The 23,227-nt window shown below is 40.4% G+C and overlaps 6 long non-coding RNA genes across 8 annotated transcripts; all 6 read right to left on the bottom strand.

Moving 5' to 3' along the window:
* Nucleotides 1-1,265: 1,265 nt before the first annotated feature.
* LOC140578116 (uncharacterized) lies at nt 1,266-5,659 on the bottom strand. 2 transcript variants are annotated; one of them, XR_011982131.1, is made up of 8 exons: nt 5,359-5,659; nt 5,008-5,088; nt 4,669-4,754; nt 3,615-3,678; nt 2,167-2,233; nt 1,797-1,951; nt 1,574-1,684; nt 1,266-1,392 (listed from the first exon to the last, which is right to left on the bottom strand). It is a non-coding gene; the product is annotated as an uncharacterized lncRNA (long non-coding RNA). The 2 variants fall into 2 exon arrangements; XR_011982130.1 differs by having other exon boundaries at nt 1,793-1,951.
* Nucleotides 5,660-5,762: 103 nt separating this feature from the next.
* On the bottom strand, nt 5,763-7,056 carry LOC140578125 (uncharacterized). The gene is made up of 4 exons (XR_011982143.1): nt 6,855-7,056; nt 6,336-6,748; nt 6,105-6,246; nt 5,763-6,006 (listed from the first exon to the last, which is right to left on the bottom strand). It is a non-coding gene; the product is annotated as an uncharacterized lncRNA (long non-coding RNA).
* Nucleotides 7,057-7,565: 509 nt separating this feature from the next.
* LOC140578130 (uncharacterized) lies at nt 7,566-10,235 on the bottom strand. Its single transcript, XR_011982148.1, has 3 exons — nt 9,633-10,235; nt 9,151-9,301; nt 7,566-8,172 (listed from the first exon to the last, which is right to left on the bottom strand). It is a non-coding gene; the product is annotated as an uncharacterized lncRNA (long non-coding RNA).
* Nucleotides 10,236-13,696: 3,461 nt separating this feature from the next.
* LOC140578119 (uncharacterized) lies at nt 13,697-18,069 on the bottom strand. 2 transcript variants are annotated; one of them, XR_011982137.1, is made up of 8 exons: nt 17,769-18,069; nt 17,418-17,498; nt 17,079-17,164; nt 16,025-16,088; nt 14,598-14,664; nt 14,228-14,382; nt 14,005-14,115; nt 13,697-13,823 (listed from the first exon to the last, which is right to left on the bottom strand). It is a non-coding gene; the product is annotated as an uncharacterized lncRNA (long non-coding RNA). The 2 variants fall into 2 exon arrangements; XR_011982136.1 differs by having other exon boundaries at nt 14,224-14,382.
* Nucleotides 18,070-18,172: 103 nt separating this feature from the next.
* On the bottom strand, nt 18,173-19,466 carry LOC140578123 (uncharacterized). The gene is made up of 4 exons (XR_011982141.1): nt 19,265-19,466; nt 18,746-19,158; nt 18,515-18,656; nt 18,173-18,416 (listed from the first exon to the last, which is right to left on the bottom strand). It is a non-coding gene; the product is annotated as an uncharacterized lncRNA (long non-coding RNA).
* A 509-nt stretch (nt 19,467-19,975) lies between these two features.
* On the bottom strand, nt 19,976-22,645 carry LOC140578131 (uncharacterized). Its single transcript, XR_011982149.1, has 3 exons — nt 22,043-22,645; nt 21,561-21,711; nt 19,976-20,582 (listed from the first exon to the last, which is right to left on the bottom strand). It is a non-coding gene; the product is annotated as an uncharacterized lncRNA (long non-coding RNA).
* Nucleotides 22,646-23,227: the final 582 nt, after the last annotated feature.

Consider the following 23,227-nt stretch of genomic DNA (forward strand, 5'->3'; position numbering starts at 1 on the left):
GGGACTGCCGCATACTGGATGTTTTTCCCTTTGCACACCATTCTTTGTAAACCCTAGAAATGGTTGTGCGTGAAAATCCCAGTAACTGAGCAGATTGTGAAATACTCAGACCGGCCCGTCTGGCACCAACAACTATGCCACGCTCAAAATTGCTTAAATCACCTTTCTTTCCCATTCTGACATTCAGTTTGGAGTTCAGGAGATTGTCTTGACCAGGACCACACCCCTAAATGCATTGAAGCAACTGCCATGTGATTGGTTGATTAGATAATTGCATTAATGAGAAATTGAACAGGTGTTCCTAATAATCCTTTAGGTGAGCATATATGCTATGTCTAGATCTCCTGGGGAAATCAAGAGTGTTGCCCACAAACATTGTTCAGCTTTTGGCCTAACATGGTCCTTGCGTGTTTTAAAGTTGCGTGAAGTGGAGTGAGGAGCATTCTGAACATCAAACTATTTTAAGATAAATTGTCTGTAACAGGAAATTTAGTTTCTCAATTTATTTCTTATATATTATTTTGTTAATTATTGAGTTCAAAGTTTTGTAGTAAATGGTGATATTGTCATCAATTTGGTGATAATGCGAGCCAAACATTTCTCGAAAATGACATTTGCATACAGTAAGTAAAACATTCTGAAATCATATTTCTATTTTATTCTGCTGCTGCTTACATGTTTACATCTCTGTCTCTCTCGCTCTCTCTCTCCAGGACAGTGAAAGTAGGACTATTTACCCTTGTTTATGTAGCTGTAGGATGGCCATAATATAGTTTCAATCCGATATCGATGTAATGCTTGTCTGTGATGATTGGTTAACATATTGATTGGTGTATTAATATAGCCGGAAAGTAATAAAACCCATTGCAATCAAGTATACAGTGCCTTATAAAAGTATTCAGTTATCATAATTTTACTCAATTACAAAGGATAGTTAAACGTTTTCCAAATGAGCATTTTATTGCATTTCCAAAGGCACTGTAACTTATTTCTGTGCCAACATTAAAATTAAATAAACTTATGATTTAATGTCGATATGAGATGACAAATTATTCACAAATGATACAGAGGTGCCACTCATTTCCACATACAGTAACTCATCACAATTGGGTGCCACTGTGCTTTTTAATGAAAAGCTGATAAAACTTAAAATGTGGTTCGGTCATGTGTGTAGTCTGTGTGTAGACAAGGAAACAGAGGCATAGTAGCTGTTATTTTTTTATTCCAAAGTCATCCAATTTGCTATTTTCCTTACATACCCACCCATTCACTCACTCACTCACTGACCCACCCACCCATTCACACACCCAAGTCTTCCGTAAGGTGTTTGCAGAACTCGCTGCAGAACCCAGGCTGTGTGAAGTTCCCCTCGTCTTCCACGCCCAATGTAGCCTATGGGACAATAAATAATAAGCAAGCATACTTAGTATCAAAACAGAGCAACAATGTTTTTCATTGCATACTTTCAAGAAAATATTCAGGACCTGACACACAATAAATTGTTCTGGTGACTTTCTTTTTGCAACCACTGACTTCAGCAACAATTGTCAACATTCTTACACAGTATGCATACCTGGTAAGCTGTTCTTATAAGTCTCTAGACAGTGCTGGCAGCATTCCAGGCGATACAATCGTCGGAATTGTGCTTGATAGGCCGCACTGTACAGTTTCCATGGGACTACACCTGTAGGTTTCAAATTTAAGAATGATTCATTAGAGTAAAATCCCTTGTTAATGGGAATACAAACATCCTAACTCAAAGGGTATTCAAATATCATAATATGTTTTATACCTACTGTCAAGCCACTGAAAATGCGCTCGGGCACGGAATGTTTCCCTTCCGACTAAGTCCCAAAAAAAGGTGACAAACAAGTGACAGCTTTAAAAAAGCTTTGTCACCCTCGAACAGGACTACTTCTAAAAGGATATCCTCCAGGACGTCGAGGGGGATCTGTGAAAGAAATCATACAAGCATGCAAATATTATTTTACAATAGTTCTGTAATATAACAAAAACAGACAAAAATAGCATGACTTCTACATTCCAACTCCAACTGCTTAAAATGAAGCTCATTGTTTTCACATTTTTGTAGGGTACAGCACAGTAAGCACAGAGAAAAAAAGAGAAAAACAGCAGGTTCAGCTGTAAGATCAGCTACATAAATACCTGTTCAATGGAGATGGAACCCATTCCTCCTCCTCTACCATCTGTGCTTTCAACACATTGAATTTTCCTAAAAGAAATTATATTGTCACAACTATTGTAAAACTATGACATATTGTAATGGTATCACATAGAGTTGACTCCACCTGAGGGCACAGGTGTAAAACAATTTGATCACGTTGGGCACCAGACCTGGAAAAAGGCAGTCATGATACTACCAGCTTGTCAGACTGAAAGGCTTATATGCATATGGGTCAGAACAATGCATCAGAGTGATAAATATTACAGCATCAACTTTGTAAGGTGTATCAATCCCCACTAGGGTTGTAACGGTATACCGGTATGGCGGTTTATTGTGATATTGACATGTACGATTATCATATCATGCACATTTGCCTATCCGCGGTTTGGAAAAAAAAAAAAGAAACCAAATCTCACCTGCGCTGCTGTGTATATGCAACTTCTTTCCGCTTTACTGCTTAGACTCCACCCATAAATGCACAGCGGCGAAAATGTCCGATAGTGGCTGCAAATTCTAATCTCTATTTCCCGCCGAAAAAAAAATTAAAATCTGCAGTATGGGAATATTTTGGGTATCCGAAAAATGATCGTGGGGTGGATATCCAGTTTGCAAGAAATGTGGACGAACAGTGGCCGCAAAAGGAGGAAATACGTCGAACATGTTCTCCCATATTCGCGAACACCATCCCTCCGTGAAGATAAAGGTAAGTTCCATTTATAACTTAAAGCCGTATTATTTCTGTGATGCAGAGGGAATCCCGGAATCCAGTCATGTAATTGGAGTCAATTACAGTATAATTCAGATGCCACGTAAAATGTCAGATTTGATAGATAGATGGATGAATAAATCAAAATATAGCTGTGCAGCAAATTAAATCGCGATGTGCGTCTGTGAATATACAGCGCAAAAAGGCTGCCGCTTGCTCATTAACCAACTACCCCCCCCCCCCCCCCCACACACACACACACACACACACACACACACACACACACACACACACACACAGCGGCACAGATGATTATTTTGTCCTCCAGGTTCGTGTGCCGCCCCCCATAGAATCCCTCCCGGCGCCCTCCCAACTTCATCCCTTATCGTCTCCGCTCGCCCATCCTCTAGAAAAACGCTTTATTTAGATTATTTTTGTTTTCCTCCAAGTTCGTGTGCCGCCCCCCACGTGACATGAAAAAGTGCCGCCCCGGGCGGCTGCCCCGTTCGCCCATGCCTAAAACCGCCACTGCATGATGGTCATGGTTTTTAAAGCGTCTGCTGTCTCATTCACTATGTGAAGACGTGAACACATGAACATATCCAGAGCTACTCTCAAGAGAACACTTAATGATCATTTTATAATTTTATTTAAAAGAATAATCATCAAATACACTAACTGAAAACTCATAGGTGTTTAGTACAAGTGGACACATTCTCTCACCTCAGCGGTCAAGATTGAGCCCTGAAAATCTCAACATGCTTACATTTCTTCATCATAATCTGACCTGAAAAAAAGCAAAGAAATGCATGCTGCTATGATAATCTCAGGAAAATATTAACAAACATGACCCTGCACATATTGCTCTCCCATATATGCTGTTAAAGAGGAAGGACAGTTTGATTTATTCTTGTCTAATATAAAGAGAAATAACTTATTCCTTATTTTGTTCAAATGGGAGATGCGCAGCTTTATTTTATTTATTTTTCCCCCAAAAGTTAGACTCATACTTCCATAAGTTTTTTTTATTTTCATTAAAAAAAAGTTTGTTACAATAAACCATGTTCATCCAAAAACCATATCTCTTTTTATTCATTTAAGGGTCATTGTAGCTGATGATTATACTAATAATAATGATAGTTTAATACCGTATACCACGAAACCGTGATATTTTCTGAGACGATTATCATACCGTGAAAATCTCATACCGTTACAACCCTAATCCCCACCTTCAGATCAGATCACTAAGACCAATTAATCTGACTCCATTAAATTATGCTGCTGTTTGTAATAGGGTCAGTGGTGGCCTAATGGATAGGGAAGTGCACTTGTAATCGAAAGGTGCCACTGAAGTACCCTGAGCAAGGTACCACCCCCAAGCACTGCTCTCCTCTGCAATGTCATGGTGTCATATAGGTTAAATGCAGAGTACACATTTTGTTGTTGTGCACTGTGTGCTGTGGTGTGTCAATGACAACTAATCACTTCACTTATATGCCATGCACTACGAGGCATCACAGAAAATATTTAAAAAGTATGACACAAAAGGAATTGTATTACTGATTAATGAATAGTTTGTTTCCAAGTTATAAATAATATAATAACCGATACATTAGATGTTAAAAGTTATAACACCCATAAACAATGAAATGGTTGCCAATTGTTAAATGGTTTCCAAATTTGCGACTAAGAGAGCCCATGCGGCAATCAATCAAATGAGTCAATCAATATATAAACAAACAAACAAATACGGAGGAACAAAACATAAAACATGCACCTCTGAGTCTCTGATTTCCGATCGGGCACTTGTGTGCTCCAGATGTGGTAGTCCCCAGCAGTCATCACTGCACACTGGTAGATCTCCTGTCATACATATCAGACCATGCATGAAAATATTAACCAAATAAGTGTTTCACCACATTTCTGTGATACTGAGCCATCTTATGAAGCATATAACACTTTCTTAGGGTGGCTGAAGGTTGGTATACATTTAGCTGCAGATCAAGTACCCACTGCAAACATACATAAGTATACATATTCTAAAAAACATGGATGTGTTAAGGTTTTTATTAAGTTGTACAACCAGGCCCTCAAAAAATATATATTGTCTTCATACCAGGGGATGCTGCAGTTGTCATACCATGAGCTGGTGCTGCTGTTGTTGTTTGTGCTTGTTCGGCTGGTGCTTCAGCTGGTGCTGCAAAAAAGCACATTTTAAACCAAATGATTTAGAATGAGTTAAATCGGTTGTACTGCATGCATTTCTCATCAACGCTATGCTGTCTAGCATTTCTGACAGATTTGTAAGTTATAGCTTTATGATCTTTCAAATTGCAAAATAAACATGAGGAATCACCTACAATTAAAAGACAAATATAACTTCACGGCACCGGACAGCAAAATTACATAAACATGACATAAACATGACATTACCACTAATAATTTAGAATGAGGGTGGAATACATACCCAAAACTGTCTGACCATTGGAATTTAACTGTATGTCCACTCCTTTGCCCAATCTCTTCTTCATGCTTTCTATGGTTCTTGAATTTCTAGCATTGTTGTAGTGACACAAAATATTTCGCATCAAAAAGACATGCGATGAGGGAGTCATCATGTTGAGAAAATGATTGTTTTTCCTCATTCCAGCAAAGAGCTGTTCAGCACACGGGCTGTTGATCCAACCACGTAACTCTGGGACCAGTTCCACCTTTCGCAAGACATCCCTGGCATCTTTTGAGTTTGCCTCATGAAATCTATCATAAAGAGCATAATGCTCAGACGATCCAGTTATAGGGTGGCCATTTTCATCAGGAACTGGCTTCTTGGTGACTAGCCATGGCAAGCTCACTTTTATCTGTCCAGTAGTGGCACATCTGATGTTATCTTCAGTAGGCTCAAGTAACCTACCCCCATGAGGTTTGAAGGGTAATGATTCTGGATCTCTTAGGTTGGTATGTGTTGCCAACCCTCTCGCAAAATCATATAATACAATGTTTGGAAAATGTTTCATCGACAATAAAAGGTCAGCAAAGTCCCGGGGGCTCTCAGCCCTTATGTTGAACTTAACACCATACACCACAGCACAAGGACAGGTGACCACAGCCCATCCACCTGTTTAAGGAAACTGTAAATCAGAGTGCAACCATTCCAAGTAATGAAACTAAGAACTGTCTGTAAAAACGGTCTCTCAGTAATAGAACACAACTTACCAGAAGCTCCCCAGATCTGTGAAAACACCTTATCATAACTCGCTCTGTTCTTCATTTCTTGTTGAAGTCTCGTTACCAGGTCCATCCGTGAGCCTTTGGGGTCTATGCCACACTGTCGGCACAGAGCACGCACAGCTTCCATCTATAATGAACATTAGTATAGTTGGTCTGGCGTGGTTCAAAAACACACATCTTTGACAAAACTGACAAAAATTGACTTAAGTTCAGTACCTTGAGCTTAAGAAGTTCATCAGTCAGTCGGTCCTCTGTGAGGTTAAACTCAGATTCCTCCTTTGCACTACAAGCAGAATACACTTCTTTGTATTCAGTGTTGAGTACAACATCCCTATCTCTTGTGTGAGGACCAATCCACGGAGCCCAACTATGGTAACTGGGATGGACGACAAATGGGTTTGACTTGTTGCCTTTAAATGATGTTAGAAAATATTATTAACATAACAGTACATTATTCCACGATAAACAAAGTAAATGCTAGAATACTGTCATCCCACCTAGAACATTGTGCGGACTGTACTTACTTGGGACCAACCCACGGCTGATCATTTCAAGGGAAACCATCTCCCAGAAATTTTCAACACTTACCTTTCCATCAAAAGTCTGAGATGGTTCCTCAATGCTGCTCACTAAGGAAAGCAAGACTTAAGTAAGCATGTTCCAAACAGTCATAGCTGGATATGTGGTGCTTGAAACAATGTAAGACTAAGAAAATGAATAAATGTGTTCACTTACCAGGCATGCTAAAAACGCCCTTCTCATGAAGGTCCATCACAACAGATACTGGATGATAACCACACGATACACAAGCATATGTGTAACCGAGGTCTGACAGTGCTTCAAAGCTTAAATAAGCCTGCAGGACCCTTTCCCTGGATGGATAGGTTTTACCAGAGGTCTTCTCCAACACATCCATGGCACTCCCTACTGCCTGATGAGTCTGTGAAATTGATGTATGACATTTAAAGGCTTTACAATATATTATTTTGATAAAGTATTCGTAATTGTTTTAAATGATTAAAACAACAGAACATGGTTCCTACCTGAAGTGTATTGCGTAGAAAATGGCACATGTATATGGACAGAAGTGTGTGGTCATCGAAATTGTGGACACCATCAGTCCACTCCTGGTATCGATATGCCATACCACACCTGTAGCACCATTTTCTGTACACTGAAATTCCTAATGGACACAAGCACCAGTAAATGTTACACATTTATCTTTCACCATTTTACACTGTGACATGTCTCTATACTTTGCACAGTACTAAAAGCCAGTGTATGAAATTATCTCAGTAAGCATACAAGTGTGAATTGCTGGGAAGGAGGCTAAGCTGCTGATAGTGGAAGTCATGGCTACACTGACATTTACAGTACATGTAGTGAGTAATGAAATGTTAAAATATCGATAATAAATATTTAAATAAAGAGAGAACATACCTTCTATGACATCAGTGATTGTTAGGATTTTAGCCTTAGATGTAATCAGCACAGGTTCGCTTAGAGGAGTGGGCTCTAAACATTCTGAGCAAAAGGTTTCTGATGGTATGAAGTGCACAGGGAAATGAATGGTCTTGACCACGTCTGAGGGGAAAATCGCAGGCAGTTTCTTCTTATGAAAAATGTATTGAACCATCCGCGACAGATTTTTGCCTTCAGGTGAGTATGGAGCTCCTTCTTCTAGGTCAAAACTTTCCATGTCAATTGGAAAATGTTCTGTGATGTTCTCCTCCACACTTCTGGTTTTTCTGAAGAGTGCCTGGTCTGTTTCAAATAAATGCCACTTGGCAACATATTTAGGTATGCATGACTGCCTTGGGTTCGCGCAAGGACAATGCCATGAAATGATTTTAGAATTGTACCTTACCACCACTCTGCCAAGCCGGCTGTAATAGGAGATAGTTGACTCGTATACAGAAATGTGCTTTTTGTAGGGGGGTCCACACACAGTCACCAGACAGGACAACGGGACTCCTGCATCATTTGCTTCTCTCTGACGTACCAAACACCTTTCCTTTTTGTCTTCCCCAAACCACTTGTCATGTACCATCACCTGCAAAACATCCTCTGTAAGTGATGGAGTGTCCATTCTGGCTGGAGGGCAGTACACGAGGGACTGAATGTGGTGGCACTCAAATGGACGAAGGTTTGACCTCTCTGCAAACTCTGCATTAATTCTGCAGATATCCAGCTCACACATTGTTTTTTGTTCAGGACCCCATGTCCTTTTAATGACACGTACTGGTGTGCTGGGTGCTATAAAAGACTTTGCTACTGCAAACACTCCATTTGTGTAATCAACACACTGAGCACTGAGGTGGTTCTGTGCCGTAATGTCCATTTTGATGGGAGTGTGACGTCTTCGAAGATGTATCCGTAGGTTCCGTCTATTAAGGATTAGGCCACAGCTAGTACACTTCACTGTTTTCTGCTTTCTTTGGGTGAGAGGGTGGTAGTGCTGGTGCTGCTGAGGAGCCAGGATCAGAGGAACATGAAGAAAGTGAGGGGTGGAGGATGGGGACTGGGGGAGGGGGACATGCAGCTTCAGAAGCAGTAAAGGAGGGAGCAGGAGAGGCGGGAGGTGACTGATGCGCTTCCGTTGTGGTTGGCTTGGTTTCACTGATGCATTGGGATACATGATGTTTAAACTGGTCTTTGCGTATTATTGTTTGGCTGCAATAAAGACAATGAAAGTGTCCTGTGGGTCTGCAATAATTGTTGCATTTGCTGATGAAGAAACCTGCAAGACGGCAACATGAAGACCAAAGCTATCAACAGAAAAGAAAGGTATACACAGAACGGGACTGGGGGAGTGAGGTCAGGAGTAGCTGATCAGAAAGTTACAGTGTCAAACAAAACACAAACATAGGTAAATTAGCTTACCAATATTCACATGACTTCAGGGACTCCCACTAAGGAACTCCACATCATTTTGTCTATCTTGATTGTAAGAAGTGCATTCTACATTTAAGCATGTGTATGTTTTAAAACCACCAAAATCAATAGACCAATAAACATCATTAGGAATTACCTCTATGCTGTACTGCATGTCTCACGTGGCTCTGAATGTGTGTTGTAAATTTGAATTGTTGGTCAGTTGCATAAGTGCAGCATGGGCATCTGAACACACCGTCTAGGCAAAACCTTGTTGCATCAGGACTGGCCTGTAAATGCGTTGGATGCTTTAAAACATAAACAATAAAACATTGTGTAAACTTACTGTTACTCTGAGGTGCACGCTCATTCTAACAACATAACATGCATGCAGAAGTAATGCAGCTTGTAAGGTTATCAGGCTGTGATATCGATAAAATATCTTATAGAGCATTCATATCATCAGCATTAACTTGAGTATCCTGAGCATCATAATATAGCCTAAACATCTGCATAATATACTATTTTTACATAAATACCATTGAGGTTGTTGGTGTAATTTAATAATATATCGGTCACATACTCCATAACTCTTAATAAAACAATTCGGTCATCATAATCAGAAAAACTCAAAAGCACCTGTCGTAGTCTGTTTTCTACATATGCATTTGTGATAAATATTTTGCAATATTGTCATATAATTTTTAGGACATAAGGCCCAGACCTGCGGTCCCTGAAACAAAAGAGAAACAACCTAGCAGCAAAACGTACCGTCTGCGTTTTCTAGTGTTACGCCCTAAAACAAAACATATATACATGATTTATTTATTCAAATTTCATTTTAGTCTATTCAATGTGTTACCCTTCTCATGTTCTGAATCTAAGGGCATTTCAAGTCCGGAAATTTTAACTAGAGACACAATATTTAAGTAGAGGCATACCCAATTTCATTTTAGTCTATTCAATGTGTTACCCTTCTCATGTTCTGAATCTAAGGGCATTTCAAGTCCGGAAATTTTAACTAGAGACACAATATTTAAGTAGAGGCATACCCAAGCGAAACAAGAGAAAGTGTGAAACAAGCACAACTACTTTAGCCCAAGTTTTTAAAAATGAGAAAAAGCCGTAATCAGTTTAACAGTTTTATTTCAATGTCAAAGAGAAAAAAAAACACTTCACCAAAGGCGAAGATCCATCCATAGCGGCTCTGGGTCCCGTCAGTGTAGCACAAAGCTAGCGTGATCTAGGCTGCCATTATCCAAGGAGCAGGGCCAGGCGCGTGCCACCCGTTTGAACAATGCGGGCGAAATAACTGCCTTATGGGATGCGAAGCTTGCGCATGCGCAGTGACGCAGACGCGCCTTTCAAAATGGCGGCGGCAGCAACACACGCGAAAGATCGATCTCCTGTATTTTCTTAGTTTTATTCTAAACAAGATGCCCCGATTTCATTTAAATACATTTAATAGCTGTAGGAACTAGTGAGCGGTATTTAGCAACATGCTATGTTAGAATAATGCCATCAAACGTGTCTGTTAAGCATATCACAGCGGACATACACGGAGGAAACATGGGGTAGAATCAAACAGGCCACAGGCTTTGAGATAGGCTGGCTCCCCAAGCTATTGCCCCCATTTAGCCCGAATGTCATAGACCTGCCCCGCCCCACATCCTGACAAAGATGTATTTAGTTGTATTTTGTTATCAGGGTGATCGTCCGTTCGCAGGCCACTTTGGCCATGTGGTGTAGTCATAAACCGTCGCGGATGTTTACCCGAAACCGGGGCATCAAACAAAGAATAAGGATTCCTTAGACAACCCATTTCAAAATATGGCAGCAACAAACGGAGTGCCCAGTTATTTCAAATAAACCATGACCTTTTTTTAAAGTATTGAAGCACTTTTCTACCAATGTGAATAATAAACATTTTAGACAAAAAAAATCAACGAATAACGCTGGCAATTCGTTGTCAAAATGAGCGTACGGCATTAGCCCAGAAGAGGGGTGGCAATTTGCATATGTGAAAGCCTATGTGAATGAGACACAGGTCCCAAACTTTTAACTAGAGACACAATATTTAAGTAGAGGCATACCCAAGCGAAACAAGAGAAAGTGTGAAACAAGCACAACTATTTTAGCGGTGAGGGTAAAATGCGGACCGTTTACAAACAGCGGATTCCGTGTTTAATAGTGTTGAGGCAATGTTTTCTAGCCATTTAAGAAAGGCAGCAAAGGTTTTTTTTTTATACCTTTAAACATTAACAAAAACCGCTAATGTCTTTTCTTTAAAATTTTCAAGTCTATTTCTGTCTGGTTTTTCGCGATAAGTTGCGTGAACGCCTGAGTTAGTGTGTTTTTGGGGCTTGGATACACATCGAGGTCCTGACAGAAATAATTATGTCTGCTTTCACAAACCTAAAGTTAAACTTTAAAGCCCATCGGCGTGTGTGTGTGTGTGTGTGTGTGTGCTTGTGCACATGAGCACAAGCACATGGTTCAATGTAACTGTAGCAGCTTATTCCATTCATTCATTGTGCACATACACACATACACTCACCTAAAGGATTATTAGGAACACCATACTAATATGGTGTTTGACCCCCTTTCGCCTTCAGAACTGCCTTAATTCTACGTGGCATTGATTCAACAAGGTGCTGAAAGCATTCTTTAGAAATGTTGGCCCATATTGATAGGATAGCATCTTGCAGTTGATGGAGATTTGTGGGATGCACATCCAGGGCACGAAGCTCCCGTTCCAACACATCCCGAAGATGCTCTATTGGGTTGAGATCTGGTGACTGTTGGGGCCATTGTAGTACAGTGAACTCACTGTCATGTTCAAGAAATCAATTTGAAATGATTCGAGCTTTGTGACATGGTGCATTATCCTGCTGGAAGTAGCCATCAGAGGATGGGTACATGGTGGTCATAAAGGGATGGACATGGTCAGAAACAATGCTCAGGTAGGCCGTGGCAACCAATTGGCACTAAGGGGCCTAAAGTGTGCCAAGAAAACATCCCCCACACCATTACACCACCACCAGCAGCCTGCACAGTGGTAACAAGGCATGATGGATCCATGTTCTCATTCTGTTTACGCCAAATTCTGACTCTACCATTTGAATGTCTCAACAGAAATCGAGACTCATCAGACCAGGCAACATTTTTCCAGTCTTCAACTGTCCAATTTTGGTGAGCTCGTGCAAATTGTAGCCTCTTTTTCCTATTTGTAGTGGAGATGAGTGGTACCCGGTGGGGTCTTCTGCTGTTGTAGCCCATCCGCCTCAAGGTTGTGCGTGTTGTGGCTTCACAAATGCTTTGCTGCATACCTCGGTTGTAACGAGTGGTTATTTCAGCCAAAGTTGCTCTTCTATCAGCTTGAATCAGTCGGACCATTCTCCTCTGACCTCTAGCATCAACAAGGCATTTTCGCCCAACGGGACTGCCGCATACTGGATGTTTTTCCCTTTGCACACCATTCTTTGTAAACCCTAGAAATGGTTGTGCGTGAAAATCCCAGTAACTGAGCAGATTGTGAAATACTCAGACCGGCCCGTCTGGCACCAACAACTATGCCACGCTCAAAATTGCTTAAATCACCTTTCTTTCCCATTCTGACATTCAGTTTGGAGTTCAGGAGATTGTCTTGACCAGGACCACACCCCTAAATGCATTGAAGCAACTGCCATGTGATTGGTTGATTAGATAATTGCATTAATGAGAAATTGAACAGGTGTTCCTAATAATCCTTTAGGTGAGCATATATGCTATGTCTAGATCTCCTGGGGAAATCAAGAGTGTTGCCCACAAACATTGTTCAGCTTTTGGCCTAACATGGTCCTTGCGTGTTTTAAAGTTGCGTGAAGTGGAGTGAGGAGCATTCTGAACATCAAACTATTTTAAGATAAATTGTCTGTAACAGGAAATTTAGTTTCTCAATTTATTTCTTATATATTATTTTGTTAATTATTGAGTTCAAAGTTTTGTAGTAAATGGTGATATTGTCATCAATTTGGTGATAATGCGAGCCAAACATTTCTCGAAAATGACATTTGCATACAGTAAGTAAAACATTCTGAAATCATATTTCTATTTTATTCTGCTGCTGCTTACATGTTTACATCTCTGTCTCTCTCGCTCTCTCTCTCCAGGACAGTGAAAGTAGGACTATTTACCCTTGTTTATGTAGCTGTAGGATGGCCATAATATAGTTTCAATCCGATATCGATGTAATGCTTGTCTGTGATGATTGGTTAACATATTGATTGGTGTATTAATATAGCCGGAAAGTAATAAAACCCATTGCAATCAAGTATACAGTGCCTTATAAAAGTATTCAGTTATCATAATTTTACTCAATTACAAAGGATAGTTAAACGTTTTCCAAATGAGCATTTTATTGCATTTCCAAAGGCACTGTAACTTATTTCTGTGCCAACATTAAAATTAAATAAACTTATGATTTAATGTCGATATGAGATGACAAATTATTCACAAATGATACAGAGGTGCCACTCATTTCCACATACAGTAACTCATCACAATTGGGTGCCACTGTGCTTTTTAATGAAAAGCTGATAAAACTTAAAATGTGGTTCGGTCATGTGTGTAGTCTGTGTGTAGACAAGGAAACAGAGGCATAGTAGCTGTTATTTTTTTATTCCAAAGTCATCCAATTTGCTATTTTCCTTACATACCCACCCATTCACTCACTCACTCACTGACCCACCCACCCATTCACACACCCAAGTCTTCCGTAAGGTGTTTGCAGAACTCGCTGCAGAACCCAGGCTGTGTGAAGTTCCCCTCGTCTTCCACGCCCAATGTAGCCTATGGGACAATAAATAATAAGCAAGCATACTTAGTATCAAAACAGAGCAACAATGTTTTTCATTGCATACTTTCAAGAAAATATTCAGGACCTGACACACAATAAATTGTTCTGGTGACTTTCTTTTTGCAACCACTGACTTCAGCAACAATTGTCAACATTCTTACACAGTATGCATACCTGGTAAGCTGTTCTTATAAGTCTCTAGACAGTGCTGGCAGCATTCCAGGCGATACAATCGTCGGAATTGTGCTTGATAGGCCGCACTGTACAGTTTCCATGGGACTACACCTGTAGGTTTCAAATTTAAGAATGATTCATTAGAGTAAAATCCCTTGTTAATGGGAATACAAACATCCTAACTCAAAGGGTATTCAAATATCATAATATGTTTTATACCTACTGTCAAGCCACTGAAAATGCGCTCGGGCACGGAATGTTTCCCTTCCGACTAAGTCCCAAAAAAAGGTGACAAACAAGTGACAGCTTTAAAAAAGCTTTGTCACCCTCGAACAGGACTACTTCTAAAAGGATATCCTCCAGGACGTCGAGGGGGATCTGTGAAAGAAATCATACAAGCACGCAAATATTATTTTACAATAGTTCTGTAATATAACAAAAACAGACAAAAATAGCATGACTTCTACATTCCAACTCCAACTGCTTAAAATGAAGCTCATTGTTTTCACATTTTTGTAGGGTACAGCACAGTAAGCACAGAGAAAAAAAGAGAAAAACAGCAGGTTCAGCTGTAAGATCAGCTACATAAATACCTGTTCAATGGAGATGGAACCCATTCCTCCTCCTCTACCATCTGTGCTTTCAACACATTGAATTTTCCTAAAAGAAATGATATTGTCACAACTATTGTAAAACTATGACATATTGTAATGGTATCACATAGAGTTGACTCCACCTGAGGGCACAGGTGTAAAACAATTTGATCACGTTGGGCACCAGACCTGGAAAAAGGCAGTCATGATACTACCAGCTTGTCAGACTGAAAGGCTTATATGCATATGGGTCAGAACAATGCATCAGAGTGATAAATATTACAGCATCAACTTTGTAAGGTGTATCAATCCCCACTAGGGTTGTAACGGTATACCGGTATGGCGGTTTATTGTGATATTGACATGTACGATTATCATATCATGCACATTTGCCTATCCGCGGTTTGGAAAAAAAAAAAAGAAACCAGATCTCACCTGCGCTGCTGTGTATATGGAACTTCTTTCCGCTTTACTGCTTAGACTCCACCCATAAATGCACAGCGGCGAAAATGTCCGATAGTGGCTGCAAATTCTAATCTCTATTTCCTGCCGAAAAAAAAATTAAAATCTGCAGTATGGGAATATTTTGGGTATCCGAAAAATGATCGTGGGGTGGATATCCAGTTTGCAAGAAATGTGGACGAACAGTGGCCGCAAAAGGAGGAAATACGTCGAACATGTTCTCCCATATTCGCGAACACCATCCCTCCGTGAAGATAAAGGTAAGTTCCATTTATAACTTAAAGCCGTATTATTTCTGTGATGCAGAGGGAATCCCGGAATCCAGTCATGTAATTGGAGTCAATTACAGTATAATTCAGATGCCACGTAAAATGTCCGATTTGATAGATAGATGGATGAATAAATCAAAATATAGCTGTGCAGCAAATTAAATCGCGATGTGCGTCTGTGAATATACAGCGCAAAAAGGCTGCCGCTTGCTCATTAACCAACTACCCCCCCCCCCCCCCCCACACCACACACACACACACACACACACACAGCGGCACAGATGATTATTTTGTCCTCCAGGTTCGTGTGCCGCCCCCCATAGAATCCCTCCCGGCGCCCTCCCAACTTCATCCCTTATCGTCTCCGCTCGCCCATCCTCTAGAAAAACGCTTTATTTAGATTATTTTTGTTTTCCTCCAAGTTCGTGTGCCGCCCCCCACGTGACATGAAAAAGTGCCGCCCCGGGCGGCTGCCCCGTTCGCCCATGCCTAAAACCGCCACTGCATGATGGTCATGGTTTTTAAAGCGTCTGCTGTCTCATTCACTATGTGAAGACGTGAACACATGAACATATCCAGAGCTACTCTCAAGAGAACACTTAATGATCACTTTATAATTTTATTTAAAAGAATAATCATCAAATACACTAACTGAAAACTCATAGGTGTTTAGTACAAGTGGACACATTCTCTCACCTCAGCGGTCAAGATTGAGCCCTGAAAATCTCAACATGCTTACATTTCTTCATCATAATCTGACCTGAAAAAAAGCAAAGAAATGCATGCTGCTATGATAATCTCAGGAAAATATTAACAAACATGACCCTGCACATATTGCTCTCCCATATATGCTGTTAAAGAGGAAGGACAGTTTGATTTATTCTTGTCTAATATAAAGAGAAATAACTTATTCCTTATTTTGTTCAAATGGGAGATGCGCAGCTTTATTTTATTTATTTTTCCCCCAAAAGTTAGACTCATACTTCCATAAGTTTTTTTTATTTTCATTAAAAAAAAGTTTGTTACAATAAACCATGTTCATCCAAAAACCATATCTCTTTTTATTCATTTAAGGGTCATTGTAGCTGATGATTATACTAATAATAATGATAGTTTAATACCGTATACCACGAAACCGTGATATTTTCTGAGACGATTATCATACCGTGAAAATCTCATACCGTTACAACCCTAATCCCCACCTTCAGATCAGATCACTAAGACCAATTAATCTGACTCCATTAAATTATGCTGCTGTTTGTAATAGGGTCAGTGGTGGCCTAATGGATAGGGAAGTGCACTTGTAATCGAAAGGTGCCACTGAAGTACCCTGAGCAAGGTACCACCCCCAAGCACTGCTCTCCTCTGCAATGTCATGGTGTCATATAGGTTAAATGCAGAGTACACATTTTGTTGTTGTGCACTGTGTGCTGTGGTGTGTCAATGACAACTAATCACTTCACTTATATGCCATGCACTACGAGGCATCACAGAAAATATTTAAAAAGTATGACACAAAAGGAATTGTATTACTGATTAATGAATAGTTTGTTTCCAAGTTATAAATAATATAATAACCGATACATTAGATGTTAAAAGTTATAACACCCATAAACAATGAAATGGTTGCCAATTGTTAAATGGTTTCCAAATTTGCGACTAAGAGAGCCCATGCGGCAATCAATCAAATGAGTCAATCAATATATAAACAAACAAACAAATACGGAGGAACAAAACATAAAACATGCACCTCTGAGTCTCTGATTTCCGATCGGGCACTTGTGTGCTCCAGATGTGGTAGTCCCCAGCAGTCATCACTGCACACTGGTAGATCTCCTGTCATACATATCAGACCATGCATGAAAATATTAACCAAATAAGTGTTTCACCACATTTCTGTGATACTGAGCCATCTTATGAAGCATATAACACTTTCTTAGGGTGGCTGAAGGTTGGTATACATTTAGCTGCAGATCAAGTACCCACTGCAAACATACATAAGTATACATATTCTAAAAAACATGGATGTGTTAAGGTTTTTATTAAGTTGTACAACCAGGCCCTCAAAAAATATATATTGTCTTCATACCAGGGGATGCTGCAGTTGTCATACCATGAGCTGGTGCTGCTGTTGTTGTTTGTGCTTGTTCGGCTGGTGCTTCAGCTGGTGCTGCAAAAAAGCACATTTTAAACCAAATGATTTAGAATGAGTTAAATCGGTTGTACTGCATGCATTTCTCATCAACGCTATGCTGTCTAGCATTTCTGACAGATTTGTAAGTTATAGCTTTATGATCTTTCAAATTGCAAAATAAACATGAGGAATCACCTACAATTAAAAGACAAATATAACTTCACGGCACCGGACAGCAAAATTACATAAACATGACATAAACATGACATTACCACTAATAATTTAGAATGAGGGTGGAATACATACCCAAAACTGTCTGACCATTGGAATTTAACTGTATGTCCACTCCTTTGCCCAATCTCTTCTTCATGCTTTCTATGGTTCTTGAATTTCTAGCATTGTTGTAGTGACACAAAATATTTCGCATCAAAAAGACATGCGATGAGGGAGTCATCATGTTGAGAAAATGATTGTTTTTCCTCATTCCAGCAAAGAGCTGTTCAGCACACGGGCTGTTGATCCAACCACGTAACTCTGGGACCAGTTCCACCTTTCGCAAGACATCCCTGGCATCTTTTGAGTTTGCCTCATGAAATCTATCATAAAGAGCATAATGCTCAGACGATCCAGTTATAGGGTGGCCATTTTCATCAGGAACTGGCTTCTTGGTGACTAGCCATGGCAAGCTCACTTTTATCTGTCCAGTAGTGGCACATCTGATGTTATCTTCAGTAGGCTCAAGTAACCTACCCCCATGAGGTTTGAAGGGTAATGATTCTGGATCTCTTAGGTTGGTATGTGTTGCCAACCCTCTCGCAAAATCATATAATACAATGTTTGGAAAATGTTTCATCGACAATAAAAGGTCAGCAAAGTCCCGGGGGCTCTCAGCCCTTATGTTGAACTTAACACCATACACCACAGCACAAGGACAGGTGACCACAGCCCATCCACCTGTTTAAGGAAACTGTAAATCAGAGTGCAACCATTCCAAGTAATGAAACTAAGAACTGTCTGTAAAAACGGTCTCTCAGTAATAGAACACAACTTACCAGAAGCTCCCCAGATCTGTGAAAACACCTTATCATAACTCGCTCTGTTCTTCATTTCTTGTTGAAGTCTCGTTACCAGGTCCATCCGTGAGCCTTTGGGGTCTATGCCACACTGTCGGCACAGAGCACGCACAGCTTCCATCTATAATGAACATTAGTATAGTTGGTCTGGCGTGGTTCAAAAACACACATCTTTGACAAAACTGACAAAAATTGACTTAAGTTCAGTACCTTGAGCTTAAGAAGTTCATCAGTCAGTCGGTCCTCTGTGAGGTTAAACTCAGATTCCTCCTTTGCACTACAAGCAGAATACACTTCTTTGTATTCAGTGTTGAGTACAACATCCCTATCTCTTGTGTGAGGACCAATCCACGGAGCCCAACTATGGTAACTGGGATGGACGACAAATGGGTTTGACTTGTTGCCTTTAAATGATGTTAGAAAATATTATTAACATAACAGTACATTATTCCACGATAAACAAAGTAAATGCTAGAATACTGTCATCCCACCTAGAACATTGTGCGGACTGTACTTACTTGGGACCAACCCACGGCTGATCATTTCAAGGGAAACCATCTCCCAGAAATTTTCAACACTTACCTTTCCATCAAAAGTCTGAGATGGTTCCTCAATGCTGCTCACTAAGGAAAGCAAGACTTAAGTAAGCATGTTCCAAACAGTCATAGCTGGATATGTGGTGCTTGAAACAATGTAAGACTAAGAAAATGAATAAATGTGTTCACTTACCAGGCATGCTAAAAACGCCCTTCTCATGAAGGTCCATCACAACAGATACTGGATGATAACCACACGATACACAAGCATATGTGTAACCGAGGTCTGACAGTGCTTCAAAGCTTAAATAAGCCTGCAGGACCCTTTCCCTGGATGGATAGGTTTTACCAGAGGTCTTCTCCAACACATCCATGGCACTCCCTACTGCCTGATGAGTCTGTGAAATTGATGTATGACATTTAAAGGCTTTACAATATATTATTTTGATAAAGTATTCGTAATTGTTTTAAATGATTAAAACAACAGAACATGGTTCCTACCTGAAGTGTATTGCGTAGAAAATGGCACATGTATATGGACAGAAGTGTGTGGTCATCGAAATTGTGGACACCATCAGTCCACTCCTGGTATCGATATGCCATACCACACCTGTAGCACCATTTTCTGTACACTGAAATTCCTAATGGACACAAGCACCAGTAAATGTTACACATTTATCTTTCACCATTTTACACTGTGACATGTCTCTATACTTTGCACAGTACTAAAAGCCAGTGTATGAAATTATCTCAGTAAGCATACAAGTGTGAATTGCTGGGAAGGAGGCTAAGCTGCTGATAGTGGAAGTCATGGCTACACTGACATTTACAGTACATGTAGTGAGTAATGAAATGTTAAAATATCGATAATAAATATTTAAATAAAGAGAGAACATACCTTCTATGACATCAGTGATTGTTAGGATTTTAGCCTTAGATGTAATCAGCACAGGTTCGCTTAGAGGAGTGGGCTCTAAACATTCTGAGCAAAAGGTTTCTGATGGTATGAAGTGCACAGGGAAATGAATGGTCTTGACCACGTCTGAGGGGAAAATCGCAGGCAGTTTCTTCTTATGAAAAATGTATTGAACCATCCGCGACAGATTTTTGCCTTCAGGTGAGTATGGAGCTCCTTCTTCTAGGTCAAAACTTTCCATGTCAATTGGAAAATGTTCTGTGATGTTCTCCTCCACACTTCTGGTTTTTCTGAAGAGTGCCTGGTCTGTTTCAAATAAATGCCACTTGGCAACATATTTAGGTATGCATGACTGCCTTGGGTTCGCGCAAGGACAATGCCATGAAATGATTTTAGAATTGTACCTTACCACCACTCTGCCAAGCCGGCTGTAATAGGAGATAGTTGACTCGTATACAGAAATGTGCTTTTTGTAGGGGGGTCCACACACAGTCACCAGACAGGACAACGGGACTCCTGCATCATTTGCTTCTCTCTGACGTACCAAACACCTTTCCTTTTTGTCTTCCCCAAACCACTTGTCATGTACCATCACCTGCAAAACATCCTCTGTAAGTGATGGAGTGTCCATTCTGGCTGGAGGGCAGTACACGAGGGACTGAATGTGGTGGCACTCAAATGGACGAAGGTTTGACCTCTCTGCAAACTCTGCATTAATTCTGCAGATATCCAGCTCACACATTGTTTTTTGTTCAGGACCCCATGTCCTTTTAATGACACGTACTGGTGTGCTGGGTGCTATAAAAGACTTTGCTACTGCAAACACTCCATTTGTGTAATCAACACACTGAGCACTGAGGTGGTTCTGTGCCGTAATGTCCATTTTGATGGGAGTGTGACGTCTTCGAAGATGTATCCGTAGGTTCCGTCTATTAAGGATTAGGCCACAGCTAGTACACTTCACTGTTTTCTGCTTTCTTTGGGTGAGAGGGTGGTAGTGCTGGTGCTGCTGAGGAGCCAGGATCAGAGGAACATGAAGAAAGTGAGGGGTGGAGGATGGGGACTGGGGGAGGGGGACATGCAGCTTCAGAAGCAGTAAAGGAGGGAGCAGGAGAGGCGGGAGGTGACTGATGCGCTTCCGTTGTGGTTGGCTTGGTTTCACTGATGCATTGGGATACATGATGTTTAAACTGGTCTTTGCGTATTATTGTTTGGCTGCAATAAAGACAATGAAAGTGTCCTGTGGGTCTGCAATAATTGTTGCATTTGCTGATGAAGAAACCTGCAAGACGGCAACATGAAGACCAAAGCTATCAACAGAAAAGAAAGGTATACACAGAACGGGACTGGGGGAGTGAGGTCAGGAGTAGCTGATCAGAAAGTTACAGTGTCAAACAAAACACAAACATAGGTAAATTAGCTTACCAATATTCACATGACTTCAGGGACTCCCACTAAGGAACTCCACATCATTTTGTCTATCTTGATTGTAAGAAGTGCATTCTACATTTAAGCATGTGTATGTTTTAAAACCACCAAAATCAATAGACCAATAAACATCATTAGGAATTACCTCTATGCTGTACTGCATGTCTCACGTGGCTCTGAATGTGTGTTGTAAATTTGAATTGTTGGTCAGTTGCATAAGTGCAGCATGGGCATCTGAACACACCGTCTAGGCAAAACCTTGTTGCATCAGGACTGGCCTGTAAATGCGTTGGATGCTTTAAAACATAAACAATAAAACATTGTGTAAACTTACTGTTACTCTGAGGTGCACGCTCATTCTAACAACATAACATGCATGCAGAAGTAATGCAGCTTGTAAGGTTATCAGGCTGTGATATCGATAAAATATCTTATAGAGCATTCATATCATCAGCATTAACTTGAGTATCCTGAGCATCATAATATAGCCTAAACATCTGCATAATATACTATTTTTACATAAATACCATTGAGGTTGTTGGTGTAATTTAATAATATATCGGTCACATACTCCATAACTCTTAATAAAACAATTCGGTCATCATAATCAGAAAAACTCAAAAGCACCTGTCGTAGTCTGTTTTCTACATATGCATTTGTGATAAATATTTTGCAATATTGTCATATAATTTTTAGGACATAAGGCCCAGACCTGCGGTCCCTGAAACAAAAGAGAAACAACCTAGCAGCAAAACGTACCGTCTGCGTTTTCTAGTGTTACGCCCTAAAACAAAACATATATACATGATTTATTTATTCAAATTTCATTTTAGTCTATTCAATGTGTTACCCTTCTCATGTTCTGAATCTAAGGGCATTTCAAGTCCGGAAATTTTAACTAGAGACACAATATTTAAGTAGAGGCATACCCAATTTCATTTTAGTCTATTCAATGTGTTACCCTTCTCATGTTCTGAATCTAAGGGCATTTCAAGTCCGGAAATTTTAACTAGAGACACAATATTTAAGTAGAGGCATACCCAAGCGAAACAAGAGAAAGTGTGAAACAAGCACAACTACTTTAGCCCAAGTTTTTAAAAATGAGAAAAAGCCGTAATCAGTTTAACAGTTTTATTTCAATGTCAAAGAGAAAAAAAAACACTTCACCAAAGGCGAAGATCCATCCATAGCGGCTCTGGGTCCCGTCAGTGTAGCACAAAGCTAGCGTGATCTAGGCTGCCATTATCCAAGGAGCAGGGCCAGGCGCGTGCCACCCGTTTGAACAATGCGGGCGAAATAACTGCCTTATGGGATGCGAAGCTTGCGCATGCGCAGTGACGCAGACGCGCCTTTCAAAATGGCGGCGGCAGCAACACACGCGAAAGATCGATCTCCTGTATTTTCTTAGTTTTATTCTAAACAAGATGCCCCGATTTCATTTAAATACATTTAATAGCTGTAGGAACTAGTGAGCGGTATTTAGCAACATGCTATGTTAGAATAATGCCATCAAACGTGTCTGTTAAGCATATCACAGCGGACATACACGGAGGAAACATGGGGTAGAATCAAACAGGCCACAGGCTTTGAGATAGGCTGGCTCCCCAAGCTATTGCCCCCATTTAGCCCGAATGTCATAGACCTCCCCCCCCCCCCCCATCCTGACAAAGATGTATTTAGTTGTATTTTGTTATCAGGGTGATCGTCCGTTCGCAGGCCACTTTGGCCATGTGGTGTAGTCATAAACCGTCGCGGATGTTTACCCGAAACCGGGGCATCAAACAAAGAATAAGGATTCCTTAGACAACCCAT

This window comes from Paramormyrops kingsleyae, chromosome 13 (genome assembly GCF_048594095.1).
Source record: "Paramormyrops kingsleyae isolate MSU_618 chromosome 13, PKINGS_0.4, whole genome shotgun sequence".
Lineage (NCBI taxonomy): Eukaryota > Metazoa > Chordata > Actinopteri > Osteoglossiformes > Mormyridae > Paramormyrops > Paramormyrops kingsleyae.